Source organism: Athene cunicularia, assembly GCF_003259725.1.
Source record: "Athene cunicularia isolate RWA chromosome Z unlocalized genomic scaffold, athCun1 chrZ_part2, whole genome shotgun sequence".
Classification (NCBI taxonomy): domain Eukaryota; kingdom Metazoa; phylum Chordata; class Aves; order Strigiformes; family Strigidae; genus Athene; species Athene cunicularia.
This window is the reverse complement of record NW_020799143.1, coordinates 9,761,153-9,777,119: the sequence shown is the minus strand read 5'-3', so window position 1 is coordinate 9,777,119 and position 15,967 is coordinate 9,761,153.

The following is a 15,967-nucleotide window of genomic DNA, read 5'->3' as shown; positions in this document are numbered from 1 at the left end:
GTGAGGGCTCCCGGCTGCCCTCCGGGAAAGTGAGCCTTCCAAGCGGGCGTCCCGTGTGGCTTCGTTAAACCCTGCTGAGCCCCGTAGCCCTTCGTCGTCTGGCAGGTGTAACTGAGAGCCCAGTGTCACTGAAGTGCTGTAAGACCAGCCGGTTCTAAGTAGAACTGTTTACTCCTCAGTTCACCAAATGTGTGCAGATGGAGTATTTTGAGATAATGTAGTGCTGGAAGTAAAGATGGTGACTCCTGAGAGACCATGAAAAATCAATGCGGCAGACCAGCGGCCCATCCGGAGCAAGCTGTCCGCCAGAGAGCTCCAAGCGGCTGTGCATGGCTCAGGCTTTCATCCTGCCAGCACTTCCTCCACCTTGATAACGTTACTGCGGTCAAGCCACTGTCTGCCCTGAGATCTCAGTTACTCCCTAAGTAGCAAGCTGTTCACAGGATCAGAACTTTCTCAGTTCGCTATAATGATAAACACTAATCTTAAATGCCATCTTCTATTTGCTGTGCCAGTGTATAACAACCTATACACTTGCTCAATACATCACATTGTGAAATTTATCTTCTATAGTATGTTATTCAACAATTTAACAGACATTTGCTCTTGTAGCAATGAAAGTAGCATCTGTTAACCTAAAAGCATTTCTCTATATGACCTTCTTTTGAAGCTCTGTTTTGTTTAAATTAAATATCAGCATTTTAAGAGGAATGTTGGATGCTGTGAACTAAGATATGCAAGATTCTATTTCTTATTACATAAGGATGAGTAAATCAACACATATTCTTTAAAATCACTTTTCCTAGCCAGCCCAAGCCAATTATATGTAGAATGTCATGCTTCCCTTCCACTTTTTTTGTTCTGGTAGCCTAGAAACCTTGCAAACCCTTTAATTTCTTCAAAAGTAGTCACCACTATGAAATATAGTAGTATTTTTGCTCCTTTGAAGACTTGTCTGGTTCTCAGTTGACTTGAAAAGTAGGAGACTTTATCCCTTACAGTTTTAGGTGTTTGGGGTTTTTCTTTTAATAAACAGGCTTCAAAATACTGAGATTTTTTTTAAATTTAAACAGATTCATCAGTTAGAAAGATATGAATTTATAAGCTTAATATATCAGCTTTTGCTGGTAGACAGATTTCTGGCTACCACATCAGGTTCATGTAAAAGTATCACTTGAAGTCATTATATTTTCAAAATTTCAGTGTTAAAATATTTACATATAGCCCTTAAGTATTTAATCCAGTTCATATACAGATCAGTAGAAAGTCTTCTGTCAACTTCCATGGCTGTTGATTCAGACTCAATAGACAGCTAACAGTAATTTTATGTCTTTATGTCCTTGTATCATACAGAATTTGAAGTTGGAAAGGTTTTGTTCACATGCTGAGCTAGGAATATAATATTTATTAAGAACTTGTTAACCAAATAACTGGAAACAAAATGAAGGAATAAGTACTCAGTCTAGGAATAGCCATTACTAGTACATTTCCTCTCAATTCTGTGCTTTATGCTTTGTAGAATATTCCTAAGCAATATGTTTAAACTATATGGAGGGGGGATTAATAATGAAGATATAAAGATTATTTCAAAATGCTATTCAGCATGATCCAAAAAATAAAAAGCTGTATAAGAATATGATGAACTTTAGTGAATGCTAAAATGTCAGCCGAAAGTGCTGATGAATGAAGATAGGTCGTCTACGGGAAAATAATTTTAATTAGTCAATGGGTTTATAGATATCTGAATAGCTATTTGTACTCAGGAAAGATACTAAAAACAGTATAAATAGTTTTCTGAATGCTCAGAAGTGGTTAAAAATTAAAACAGTAATTCTGATAATATTAGAAAATGAGTACATGAGAAAAAAGTTGAAAATACTACACCAACATATCATGAATCCATGAAGTCTCTATGCTGTTCTCATCCCCATGTCAAAAAGGAAGTAATTAACAAAACCAAAAAAAGTAGAACATGGAGACCAGGATGAGCAGTCATGGAATGTCTTGAGTATGTGAGAGATAACTGAGTGAATGGAATGATACAATATCAATTGTATAATCCTGTTATCATTACTTGCTTTTCTCTTATAATGCAGGAAGAGGAGGTGATATATGAAACGTTAAGAAATTTGGTACGTAACTAGTAAGATGGTTGTAGTAGGCCTAAGAGTTGTCTGTTTAAGCTAAGGAGTTTCTGAGCTGTAGGAACAAAGAAAAAAACTCGCATAAACATAGTTAAAGTCTCCAAGGACAGAAGATGTGGAACCATGGAGACAGAAGATAATATGCATTGTATGCCCCAAAGGATTAGGCCCAGGCCCTGGCAACAGAAGATAACGGACATCACACTCGAGATAAGGTGGGTAAAGAAGGATTTAGTCAGAGGAGTCTGGCTTTTAGGGGCTGGCGATTTCGAAATTGGGGGAAGAGGTGACGAGGAAGACTACTGGCCTTCCTCCTGAAGACCCCCGAAGACCACCACCTGGAGGCGATGTGCAGGTGCAAGAGTGACATGATTGCTTTAAAACTGCTGATAAAGTTTTTTTGACTAACCACACCTTAATAGTAAATATGTATGTTTGTGTTGTGCAATCCTATGAATATGTATAAGGTACCTGCATTTAAGTGGTAAATCTAAGGGGCTTGGTGTGCACGCTTGTGGAGGAGCGATCCCCCATGCACCCAGCGCTGCAATAAAGAATGCCTGCTTTCTAAAGCTATGATTCTGAGTCTTAGAGAGTTTTTCTTCAACCAGCTTTCCAGTATCAGAGGCACTAAATGGAATGATTAGGTAACAAGTTTAAAACCAACAGAAGCAAGTGTTTTTCCAGTCAAATTGTCATTAAACCATGGAACTTGTTTTCACAGGATACTTTGGCTCAAAATTACAAGCGGTTTAAAAGGCAATTACACAAATCTGTGGAATAAAAACTCCATTACGCAATAGAAAGTCCCCAAGCTGCTGGGTGTGCAAAGGTCAGTGAGTTCGTTGGAAGAGTCCTCTGTTATTGCTTATATTTTCCACTCTTTTTTTGAGCATACACTAATGTCTCAGAAGCAGGATAGGTGGAAGTCTGGTGTAGTTCTGCATATCAGCTCTTTTATTTTAAGGCTCAAGTCTTGGCAGCCTTTAGACTCAGTGTCTTTGGAACAGAAAACAAATCTCTCAATAGGTGGGGTAATTACTGGCAGAGAGGGCTGTCCTGGACAACCCACTCTGATAGTCGAGATACCCTTGGACTAAATTAAGGTGATGTTAACACTGAACAGTCGATTGAAAAATTTATTAATGGCAAAAGCTTATTTTAACAGAAGCCAGTTAAACCTTTTTAAAGCTAATTAGACCTCAAAGCTTTGTAAACAGTTTTCAACCGTGGATAGTAAACCCTGTTATTTTATAAAGGGCTGAATGGCCTGTAACATATAAAAGAGGGAAAGAGAGATAGAAAGATAGAAAAATAGAAGAGGAGGAGTGTGAGAGACTGAAATGTCCTATGACTGTCTAAAAGCTTGATTGTGTCTGTGCGAACCTCCAAGACAAGCTGCTGCAGCCTGTGGATTGGTCTGGGGGATGCTGCCCAGAGCAGCGGGAGTGTATTGAAGGATGCACTCTACTTCTTGGCGGTTGCCTTGTCTGGACTCTTTACATAAGCCTCACAGGGGCAGAGGTGTGCTGAGATGGCCCCATCCTGGAGCCGTTTATGGCTCCATTGTGTAGGCCAGACCCCATGCATGCATTGCTGATGAACTGACAAGAGGCAAATAGCCAGATGCAACAAAACCTGTTGGACCAGAGAAAAAGAAACTAAAGTGGAGCAGATATGCTGATCAGATGGTACGATGAACTTTAAAAGGCAGCAGAAAATCTTGCTCTTTGTGCATCTACCATCGAAGCCTGATCTGCGTGCCTTTACCATCAAAGCCAGATCCGTGTGCACCCACCACCGAAGAACTGAAGACTGAGGACCAAGGGGATGCCACTGGATCCATGGTGGTGACTATTCTTGCAGCCCTATCCCGCATCCTTGCTTTATTTCTGTATTTTCTTTCTATTCTGTCCTAACGCTACACATCTCACTTTTTTAATAATAAAAACCTATTTTGGGTGTACGGCATTTGACCTCGTTTGTGTCTTAATCTCGCTCTTGGGATTGTATCAAAACCTCCCCCGACATTGGATCTGGACAAGGAGAGATCTGGATCACCACCTTGGGTTCCAGGAATGTCTTCTGGCCCAGTTCCTGACCTTGTTGGAGACGGTGGTGGGTGCACACGGTGCTATGGCTTGCTGTTCCTTAAATACGTTGGCTCATTTGCATACAAGGTGAGGAAAAGGGTGGGCTTTCTGGGACTTATTTACATGTGAGGTGAGAAAGAGTGCAGTGTTCAGGTGCCAGTTGCCACCTCTTGATCACACCAGTCATGCCCCTTTGAGGACTTGTATGTCTCTCAAACATCTGTGCAGCTTATATAACTCTTGATCTTGCGAGGTGGGGGCTGGTCATGAGGGGTCATTTGGGTGGTCACAAGTCCCTTCCTCAAAGAAACTCTGTGAGACAACTTGCCTGGCAACACAGAACTGCCTGCCTTCCGACACCCCCCTGCATCCAGTGCCAATCAACCTCCCTCCCAGCCACAACTTTTGAGACATTAACTCTTTCAGTCTCTCACATCGCTCTGTGGCTCAAACTTTGTCGGTCGAATCTCATTCCTGTAGAGTTCATGTTCTAGGGCAGCGGTCAGTGCATAGCAAACAGAGGGTGAAAGGCGAGAAGAAGCTGAAGAGACTAAACAGTTAATCATACATTGAGCTATTGCCAAACCAATCATCAGAAATAAAAATCCACATAACCGTATTAGTCACCTTCCTCATCTGGTGAGTCCTAACAATCTTAGGATTGATTCTGGCCACAAATTTATACTCCATCTATCAAACCAGTCCTTGGGCTGCATGGCATAAAGTAGTTCTCCAGTTTGGTCAGCAACTTCCTTCATTTTAGCATGAGCTTCTTCAGTCTGAGGTAGTAGTGTTGTGAATACATCAATCTTCTTCAGTGTGATTCAATATACCACAAATTCCATATTCATTTAATAACACATAAAGATTCAATGGAGTTTTGAGAGTGAGAGGTACTTCTCCTATAATTGGCAGATTAACTAGGACTGGCTGTGCCTGGTAGGGAAGGGATTTTACCAGATCTTTGTCTTCTCCTCTTCCTGGTAAAAAGGAAGAGGGTTCATGACAGAAAGCAGTAAGTTTAGGAGACACATTTTTCCCAACCTGTTATGAACCTTTACTACAGCATCTGGATGTCTACCAGACCACCCAGTGCTGTGTATCTTGAGGGAAAGTTTTCATAATGCATTTGTTCTTTCTACCATCCTATTAGCTTGGGGATAGTAGGGAATATGAAATGTCCATTCAGTTTCCTCGTCTTTTGCCCGTCTCTGGACCACCCTTCAGTGAAATGATTACCATTGTCGGATTGAATAGATTTAGGTTTAGGTAAGTAAATGAACATTTTTACTGTATTTTATCTAGTAGCTCATGCCACTGCTTCAGCTTGAACGAGACCCGAGATAACTTCAACTAAAATACATTGTTTTCTTGGACCTAGGTAATTTAATTGCCATGTTTCCCATAGACCCTTGTGTCCCAATCCGGTATCAGGGAGGGTTCTTAAATGATCCCAAGAGCGAGATTAAGACACAAACGAGGTCAGATGTTGTGCAACCTTATGAGCTTTAATTTCTGTAACAATGATAAGAGCGTTAGGACAGAGAGAAAAAGGAAAAGAGTTGGAATCCCTAAGCAAGAGAACAATAGAGAAGCAGCTAATTACCACCACAATGACGAGGGATCCAGCGATGTTCTTGGTGCCGATGACATTCCACGTTCCTGGCTCCATTATGGTCTTCAGCAAGCAACAAGCAGCAGCGTCCTGAGAGAGGAGTACGCAGTCCCTTTATAGTCCCCCATCCTCATGATTTCTCCAAAAAGTCCACCCGTTTCCATGGGGGCTTGTTGTGACATTTGCTGCCCTGTGGTCCTCCATGCTTGCATGCCCAGGTGGTCATGATGGTCTTGCTGGTGGGGGTCAACCTGCAGTACCTCTAGCCTCTCCTCGCCACCTACAGTCATGCACCACCTACCTGGCTTGCACACAGGTGTAGCTTGGTTGGCACTACCAAGGCTGCTGTTGTTCCAGCCTTGGGCAGACATCGTGGTTTCATTGGGGACTTTCCGTCTTCAAGGTGTACTCCTCCACAACGACAGGATGCTGAGGCCAGGAAGTGGTGGTCGTGAAGTAGCAATGTTGAGACAAACAAAAAGTCTAAAATGTCCCTTACACCACCCCGTGGCTCAACATTGCTGTTTTCATGGTGACGTGAAAGATAACAGTACAGAAAGAAAGAGAAAGGCTAGAAAAGTGCATAATACAATAACAAATTAATTTTTTTTAACAAAATCTTTGTTGATAAACATCTTTTAACACTATTCTTAACAATAATAAACATTTTTAGTCCTACAAGTATATATTCTTATCAATATTTTTAACAACAGTGAACATTTTTATGTAGCAAACATATATTTTTAACAATATTTAATTTTTTTTATGCAGGAGAGCTGAGCATGCACACGGCCAATGTGACCAAGCAATGCCCATTTATTACAACTAAGAAAGCCCTTTTACAATGTTCTCCCACACACGTGAGTAACATGCAGTACAAGTCCTCAAGATTGGACAGTTAACCTAGCCCGTGCTTTAAACCTTCTTATGATTGGATAAAAAGTGCCACATCAGCCTTGCCAGGCTTCTTGCCTTGTGTAACTTCCTCTTCTGTCCCAACCCCTTCCAAGGGTTGTTTGTCTCACTGAGTTTCTCCCCCCTCATTCAGGGTCACATCCTTATCGCATTCTTGCTTGGCTGAGGCTCTTATCAGTCTTGTTCTCACGCAGGATTGCTCACATGGCCATTCTCTCGCAGAAAGCCCTCTAGAATCCCAACATTTTTATCTAACAAATATATAACCAAAACCGATTTTAACATATTTTAAAACCAACTTTATAAAACCAAAACATTTTATAAACTGATTTTGAGGCTACGACAAATCAGTAGAGGGGCACAGCGACCTTCTCCAAGGAAAACAGTTACAGGGACAAAACAAAAGTATGACAATAATAAGTAAGATAATAGCCAACAGGGCAAAAAAGGCAACATGAATTAAAACTAATATTAAAACACGATCCATTTTTTTTTCAATCATAAACAGAAAATACCACAAAATTATTAGGGCCCTGCAAATCCACATGGTTGGCTGCTCCAGTCTGCTGGGATCGGGATCAGCATGTGCAGAGGGAAAAATGGCTTTCCACCCCCCCACCTATCCTAAAGTGCATGCATCATGTGAGCCTAGAAAATTCTATTTTGATTTTAAACCAAAACAAGTAAACAATACTACTATTTCTAACAATTATTAGAACTAATTAACTTCATAAAACAAAGACATCTTACAAACTAGATTTGAGATTCTGGAGAGTCGGGAAAAGAACACAAGGGCAGTTGAGGTTCAGATAAAACAGAAGAACATGATGGTTGAGGCTCGGGTAAAACAACAGAAGAGGTCAATGGTTGTGGTTCAGAAACAGCAACAGAAGAGGATGATGGTTGAGGAGGAGATGCAGGGGAGCACAGTGGTTGTTGCTCAGGTGAGGCAACAGAAGAAGGTTCAGGTGAAGCAGCCGAGGAATGTAAAGGTAACTTACAAAATAGACATTCACACTGACAAAAAAGAAACATTACAATAACAAATAAGGTAATAGCCGATAAAACAACAACGAAAGCCAATGCCAAAATGCAATCCATATACATGATTGCGATAGGTTCCAGAGCTCCAAAATGGTGTTCTGACTCGCCTGAGTGGGGGGTCTATCTACACAGCAAGAAAATGGATTTCCACACCCCCAGCCCAAAGCGCATGTGTTGTTTTGGTCTAAAAGCACCTATCCTAAATATAAACAAAGACACACACACACACACACACATATATACACATATATATATATAAAATGATTGATACAGTGGCAGACTTTGATTGGCGAATGACACGAATCTGTTTTACACCGCTAGGTGAGGAAGTAGATGTAAATTGCATGTTGGATACAACATGTTGGATTAACTGAACAAAGCAAGGAATGATACAGGGCAAAAACACCAAGGCAGCAAATGCACATATAACAGATAAAATAAAAGCTGCTTTACCCATGGTGCTCCGGGTAACCAAAACCATAAATGGGGGAATTGGTTTCCCTTCACTCTCATAGGTAAAACACCATAATAAAAGATAGCATATACATCCTAACCGAATTACACTAAAATCTGTGTCTGCTTCACTTCTTCTATGGGTGCATCTGTGTCGCTTGCTTCCTCCTGAAAGTGGAACAAAAAACAAACTCACTTCTCAGGTTAGAAAGATGGAACAATCCATCTAGTGTGAATCTTGTGAGTTTTCCCACAAGCATCTTTTGCCTTCCAGGTGTATTTATTAAGAGGTGTGTCCAACACCAGTGCCACTCTGCCCACTGTGAGGAGTTCAACAAAGACAGGTTGTCCTGGGAAGTGAGATGGATTGCTGGTGTGGTCGGGACCATGTGGGGCTGGCATGATTGCTGGAGGTTTAGGACAGAATGCTGTGATCTTTGGGCATCCATTCACTCCCCAGCGACTGTTGACTGGTCACTGCATCCCACACTTGCTTGGCCCATCCTGGTTTATGCAGTTTGAGGAAGCGTTTTAGCAGACCATTTGTTCTTTCCACAATTCCATTTGCTTGTGGGTAATACAGAGTATGAAACACCCACGAAGTTCCCTCCTGAGCTGCCCACTCTTGGACCACTTTGGCTGTGAAATGTGAGCCTTTATCTGATTGGATCAACTGTGGTTTGGGGAAAATTCCAAACCATTCTCTCAGAGCTTTTACTGTGTTTTGTTCTGTTGCCTTAGAACATGCTTTAGCTTGCACTAGCCCAGACACTATCCTACGCCTACCAGTATATAGTATTTGCCTTCTGACTTTCGAAAGGGACAGATGTAATCAATCTGCCAGGCCTCCCATCGGCCTTTTCCCTCTCTTAAGTGCAGGGGGTCACTCCCCAGCAGATGTCTGTCCAGATGGACGTGGCATTGTTCACAAGAAGATACACAAGTTTTACACTCTTCCCTGGTAACTGGCCACCCTCGGGCTTGTGCCTCACAATACAGGTCTTTAATTCCAGAATGTTTCCATTTTACATGTAGCCATTCTAACAGGCGTTCCCAGTTTTCTGCTATCTGGGTGCTTTGTAGGGGAGCCAGCCAAGCTAGTTCATCCACCTCAGCGTTCCATCGGCTCACGGGGGTATTATCTTGCTGATGAGATGCCACCCAAGCTACTGCAAATTTCCCTTGTCTGGCAATGGTAAGGATATCTTGCCATTTTTCCTTTTGCCATACGGGTATTCTGTTGACCTCCCATCCATTTTGTTTCCAGAACGGAAGCCATTCAGTGCAACCTTTGAACAAGCATAAGAGTCAGTATAGATATAGACAGAAGAAGCAGACTGAGCCTTGTGTTGGAAAACACTCCACACAGCAACTAATTCTTCTACTTGTGCGCTACCTTCTCCTTCTGTAATGATCAGTTCCTTGGTGTCTATCCGAAGTGCCACAGCTCGGTATTTCCAAATTTTTCCCTCTCGCTTTGATGAGGCATCAGTAAACCAGACATTTTGCAATTGTTCAGAAAACAGAGGAGCTACTTGTATTACAGGCAAAAGCTCGGGTGTTTCCCTACTCGGGTCTACCCCATCCTGTATATTTAACACTTTTGTGGCTCCTTCAGTTACAGAAAAGATTTCCCAATAATGTTCTATTTGTGCATACCATTTTCGCACAGAGGCTCTCTGGGCTACTCCGTCAGGGGGTGGAGTTCCTGACAAAACTGCTTTGATCACTTTTAAGTGGGCCTCTGAGAATTATAGATTGTTGCCGGTGCGTTCGGCTTCTCTTAAAGCTAGACTGACTACAAATAGACCTTTTTCCGAAGTTGTGTACCTTTTTTCAGCATCTTTGAAACTACGAGAATAAAAACCAATGGGCCTAACAGGCCCCTCTGGACCATTTTGCCACAAGTGAATGGACAGTCCAGTCTTGGCAAATCCCCATTCGATTTGAACTGGATCTGTCAGATGAATTGGACCCAGGGCTTGATAGGCAGTCGCTTCAAACACCAGCAGTTGTAAAGCCTCGTCATGGACCTGAGTCCATTCCCACTGAGCTCTCTTTCTCAATGTCATACAAGGGCCTAGCAATAATTGAAAAGTCAGGAATGTGTTTCCTCCAAAACACAAGCAATCCTAGTGCATGTTGCAAGTCTTTCTTTGACCCTGGCATCTTGATCTGACCGAGAGAAGAGAGTGTCCAGGGGAATACACGTCATACCTCCTTTCCACCAGATCCCTAAATATTTTACCTCACTTGAAGGTGTCTATATTTTCTCAGGTGGGATTGTCAATCCTATATTTCTAGATGGGTGATGATGTCCTTCTGAGTTTCTCTCACTTCTACCTGACTTCCTCATATTAGTACATGATCAATAAATGATAAATCTTTACCTCTGCTTTTCTGGGGATTGTTTCCAGCTCTTGTGCTAAAGCATGGTGAGCTAGCGTGGGGGAATGCTTATATCCCTGAGGGAGTCATGTAAAAGTGTACTGTTGTCCTTCCCACGTGAAGGCAAAGTGATCCTGGTCCTCAGGTTGTAAAGGGACTATGAAAAACATATCTTTGACATCAATTGTAGCCATGACAGGGTGGGACCATACCTGAGTGGTTGCTATTAATTCAGCAATATTTGGTACAGCAGCTGTTAGGGGACCTGTGTTGGCATTGAGTCTTGTGTAATCTATTGTCAATCTCCGTTTGCCGTTAGGTTTTTGAACTGGCCATGCTGGAGAATTGAAGGGAGAGTGAGTGGGAACTACAACCCTTTGTTTTTTCAGATCCTCCAGAACTGGTGCAATTCCCTCCCTTGCTCCTAGAGGCAATGGGTAGGGTTTAACATTTGTCAATTTAGAGGCAGGCAGGGTAGGTGCCGCCTGCAATAAACACACCTCTGTGTCTGATTTTTTGGTCAATTGCCTGATCTGGGAGACACCAAAGGACCACGAGTTCCCCTGGGTGTCTCTCCATTGTCTGCCCTTCAAAACATCTATGCCTAAGAGATTTGTTTGGAAAGATTCTATGGCCACCATAGTGTTGACTGGCTTTTCCTCTACTGGTAAATATAATTTTACTGAAGTTATAGGTACTGACTGTGTTTTTCCCAGGGCATTTAGGACAATTAATTTTTTGAATGGAACTGCAATTCCACATTGTTCTGCTTCAGTCCGCATTAGTGTGGTAATTTGTCCCCCAGTATCAATTAAAAATGTTACCAGTCTTTTCTTTGGTCCTACAGCAGCAGTAATCAGTAAGTGTCCTTTTGTGTTGCAGGTGAGTTGTCTTACAAACATCCATCTTCCGCATGCCCCCTCACCTTCGGGGAGCGGAGGGTCTAGTTTCCAGTCAACTTTTTTTCTCCAGTCGGCTCCTCCCCAAGGTCTATTAAGGGTGGAGCACTAGGGGTTGGTTTGGAAGTGACCTTTCTCTTGGGCCATTTCTCCACAAGTTGCTCTAATTTTTGAGTCGTGAGTCCATCCATCAGTTTCTGAGGAATGCCTTTCTGAAGTCCTAGTTGCCACAATCCCAATCGAGTTAGGGGCCTCTCTCTCCCAGGATTCTGAAATCAGGGTGATCCAAAGCCTTGTCCCTTCCTCATGGATGATTGTTGCCCACTAATTTGCTCTGCAGCCCGCACGACCCTGGTCTCAGTTCTTTGGGACTATCCACCAACAGAACCATATTTTCTCCCAAAATGAATCAATTCCTGAACTATATCTCCCCACGTCCATACTTTCTTCCCTGGCCTTTGATGGTCAGGGGTCACTATCCCCTCCTGACAGAGACACTCTACAAACATACTCTCTCTCTGATTCTTTTGCAGTCCTTGAAAAATCTTTTTTCAGTTTTGCCAATTCAGCTGATGTAAATGGAACTTCTTTGGTGATAACCTGTAGATGGTTATCACTATCGTCCTCATATAGATACTCTGGTTTAACAAATGGATACATGTGGGGGTGACTTTCTACAGTTTCTTTTGCTTTCTGCATATCTCCTTGAGGATAGATTTGACGTATCCCCTTCTCCAAAAGTTTCACTTCTGCCTTGGCGTGTGTATCCATCTCTGCCAAAATGTATTCCCTCAATTCATCTTTCAATATTCTATTTTGATCCCTTTCCTCCTCTAACAATTTTTTGGTGTCTCACAATTGGTTCTGCAGGGTCTGTATGATCATCTGCAGTGAGTCTATCAAAGTGTCAGCTTGACTAGACTTCTCCTTTTTCTCTTCCATTGCAGCTGCCAGATTCGCTCCTAGCACTGTACAAATTATAGCTTTTCCTTTCCCCTTTCTAACCTTAGCTTTCTTCTGCAATACCCTTATCCGATCCACCACACTCTGTGGTTGGAACCAGTGGTTTTTCGCCTGGTCTCATCCCTGAACTGAGGGACGGGATTGGTGCGCCTCCAAAAGATCATATAATATAGCTATTGCTTCAGCCCCTGAGGGCACATCATCACAGCCCATTCCTTTTCCGTTTTCCTGATACAAAGGGGATATCATCCTGAGAGGGTCAAACCTTAATGTCAGATTTCCCCTATTCTCTCCCAGGAGACCAAATCTGAATCTCACACAAAAGCAATGCGGAAAGGGGTTTTACTCCTGCGAGGGCCACAACTTGATAAATAACTTCCCCCTATTCACTCTCAAGAGTTCATACCTTACCCAAGCACAAATACAATGTCAACTGTCCACAGTCTCCTGGTTCACTCTCAGGAGATCACAACTTAATATAACACACAGAGAACTATTTCACCCTGGGAGGTTTGCATCCAAGACAGCAAGGTAGTACAGCACTCTTGTCACAAGGGATCCTGTCCATGACGCCAATTTAAAAAAAATGTCCCTATCCAATATCGAGGAGGGTTCTTAAACGATCCCAAGAGCAAGATTAAGACATAAATGAGGTCAGATGCTGTACAACTGTTGTAGTTTAAGCCCTGAATTGAAAGCCAATGGGTGGCAAGGCCACACTCAGATTTGGAAAGGGTTGGTCAGGTAGATTGACCCTAGGGCCTGGTATACCTCAGCTTCCAAAATCAGCAGTTGTAAGGTTCTGTCATGGATTGGGGTCCAATCCAAAGAGGTATTCCTTTTTGTTAGATCATATAGAAGTCGAGCTACAATAGAAAAATCTGGAAGGTGTTTCTTCCAGTATACCAATAGGCCTAAAACATGTTGAAGTTCCTTTTTGTTCCCAGGCACTTTCACCTGTTCAAGGGTAATTAAAGTTGCGGGGGGGAGGGGAATACACATTATCCCTCACCTCCACCAGATGACTAAAAAATTTTACCTCAGAGGATGGGAGTTGTATCTTTTCTGTAGGATTCCTTAATTTTTCAAATGGATTATTATATCCTTTTGAGTCTGTCCCACCACAGAGACAAGAGGTCCACCAATCAGCATGTCATCAATATACTGATGTACCTTAACTTCCTCCCAGGGGGGAATTTGGGCAAGCTCTTGTGCTAAAGCACAGTGGGCAATAGTCAGTGAATGAAAATACAGGAGATGGGTAAACATGTATTCTATAGATTCCTAGATAAAATCAAAATGGTCTTTGTTTATATCCTGCAAGGGAACCCTAAAAACATACCTTTTACATCAATGGCTGCCAAAATTTGGTGGGCTTGATCCTGAATAGCTGCAATCAGTTTCACTATATTCAGCACAGCAGTGGTTAAGGGATTGGTGTTCAGATGCCAGTATTCAACTGTTAGCCACCATTTGCCATTCAGCTTGTGTACAGGCCAAATGGGAGAATTATAGGGGAAGTGTGTAGTGATAATTATACCCTTCTCCTTTGGATGTGAAATAATGGGGATAATTTCTTCTCTAGCTCCTGGAGGGAGAGGATAGGGTTTAACATTTACAGTCTTAGAAGGAGGCAATTCAGGTTCTCATTGCAACAGTCATACTAAGACTGTCAGGCTGAACATCTACTCTTTTCCTCTTGAATCTATCCAAGCATGCCCTTCTGACAAATCAAGCCCCAGATTTTTTGTTGGTAAATCCCTGTTTTGCAAATTATTAGGCCTAGCATAAAGGACACAGCCAGCATAAAGATGAACCAATAACCAAAGCGTATTTGATACAAAAGGGTCAGTACATGGGTGAGCGCTGGGGCTACAAACAAGTCAGATTATACATAATCAACATGAATCCCACTGACCCCAACAACACGACCAAAAAGGGGTGAAATAAATGGTGAAATGCAGTCTCCCATAGAAGGGACAGGAGACAACTGAGTTAAGCCAAATAACATAAGACCAAGGAAGCCACATACTGAATCTCTACACAGCCCACGTTTACAAAAGCCAGACCTGACTGGAGCCCAGTCCCAGGGAGGCAGGAGGTCCTTCCCCAACAGGGAACTCTGCAAAGTGCATCCACCTCACAAACAGACACTGCCCCTTCCTGCAAGGGGTCCCAGCTTTTACCCCTAAGTGGGACACCTGACCCTTGTTTACTTAATGCAGACACCTGGGGCTCATTTACCCAAGGGCTCTCCCTGCAAGGCCGGCCGCACCCTGGAGGGAAGCCTAAAGGTAAACTTGCCCCCCCCCCTTTGTGAAGGGCTGTGGGAATCACCCATATGTCAACCTTAATTTGGGGCTTGGGGTTGAAACCCCAGCATTTCAATCCCCCAATATCATAAGGATCTCTGTCAGGAATTTGTTCCCAGGCAACCAACATTTTACTCAAGCAGTTGGTTGGAGTAAGGCATTTCCAAACACATCTGTAAATCAAATTTGCTTTTTGTTGGCCATTATATGCCACAGCAATTGGACTCACTCACTTGCAGAGCTGACATCTGCACTCTCATATTTACTAGAAAGTTAATAGGTGTTCAGAAAAAGCTCAGGGAAAAAAGTAATCAGTAAATCTCCATTGTTATTCTCTATGAGCCTTCTCAGATATTTCCACTAGCCATCCTCCAGCTCACTGAGGATGGCAGGATGGGTTTCCCAACTTCAGGGTAACTGGCTCTTTGAGAGGAGTGAAAGGAGTATTCAAGTCTGGGGAGCTGAGGATACTTTGAAGAGAAAATCCACTTTTATCTTGCCACAACTACTTACCAGTTTTTCTAGACTGGTAGTGGGTAAGCCATGCACAACTGCACAAGAAATTCCTTTTGAAATTCCCTCCATCCATAATATTTATCTCCTATCATGAGGTTGCTGTGGTGGATTATTCAAGGTTACTGCTTTTGTTTTCCCATTTCCCTCAACCCTTCTAATAGATGTTTTAGATTTTGTTTCCCCCTGGCCAGTGAATCACATGCATCTCCCATACATTATTAATTCTCGCACTACTTGTTCCCAAGTTGTGTTGAGGGTCCTCCCCTCTCTCTCAGCTGAGGACTGCAACCAGTCTTGTAATGGGACAGTATACAGCTTCAAGGCATCAGGCAATCCCCTGATTAAAGGATGTAACCTTTCAGGGTCTGTCACATACTGCATGGGAGAGGGCTGTTGTGGAACTAGTAGGCAGTTGTATATCAGCTGAAGGCAGGCAGTTTTCTGCATGCTTTCGAAAATATGGCCCACCATAGGCATTTTAATAGAGAAAAGGTCTCTTCTTTCCACTGGGTCTAATCCCCCTGCCCAATACACTACCCTTTGGGTTGTCACCCTGAACAAGAGCCCTTATTCAGAGCTGCTTAAACTGTATGTACTTGCTACCCATGGGAGTGTATTGTTTCCC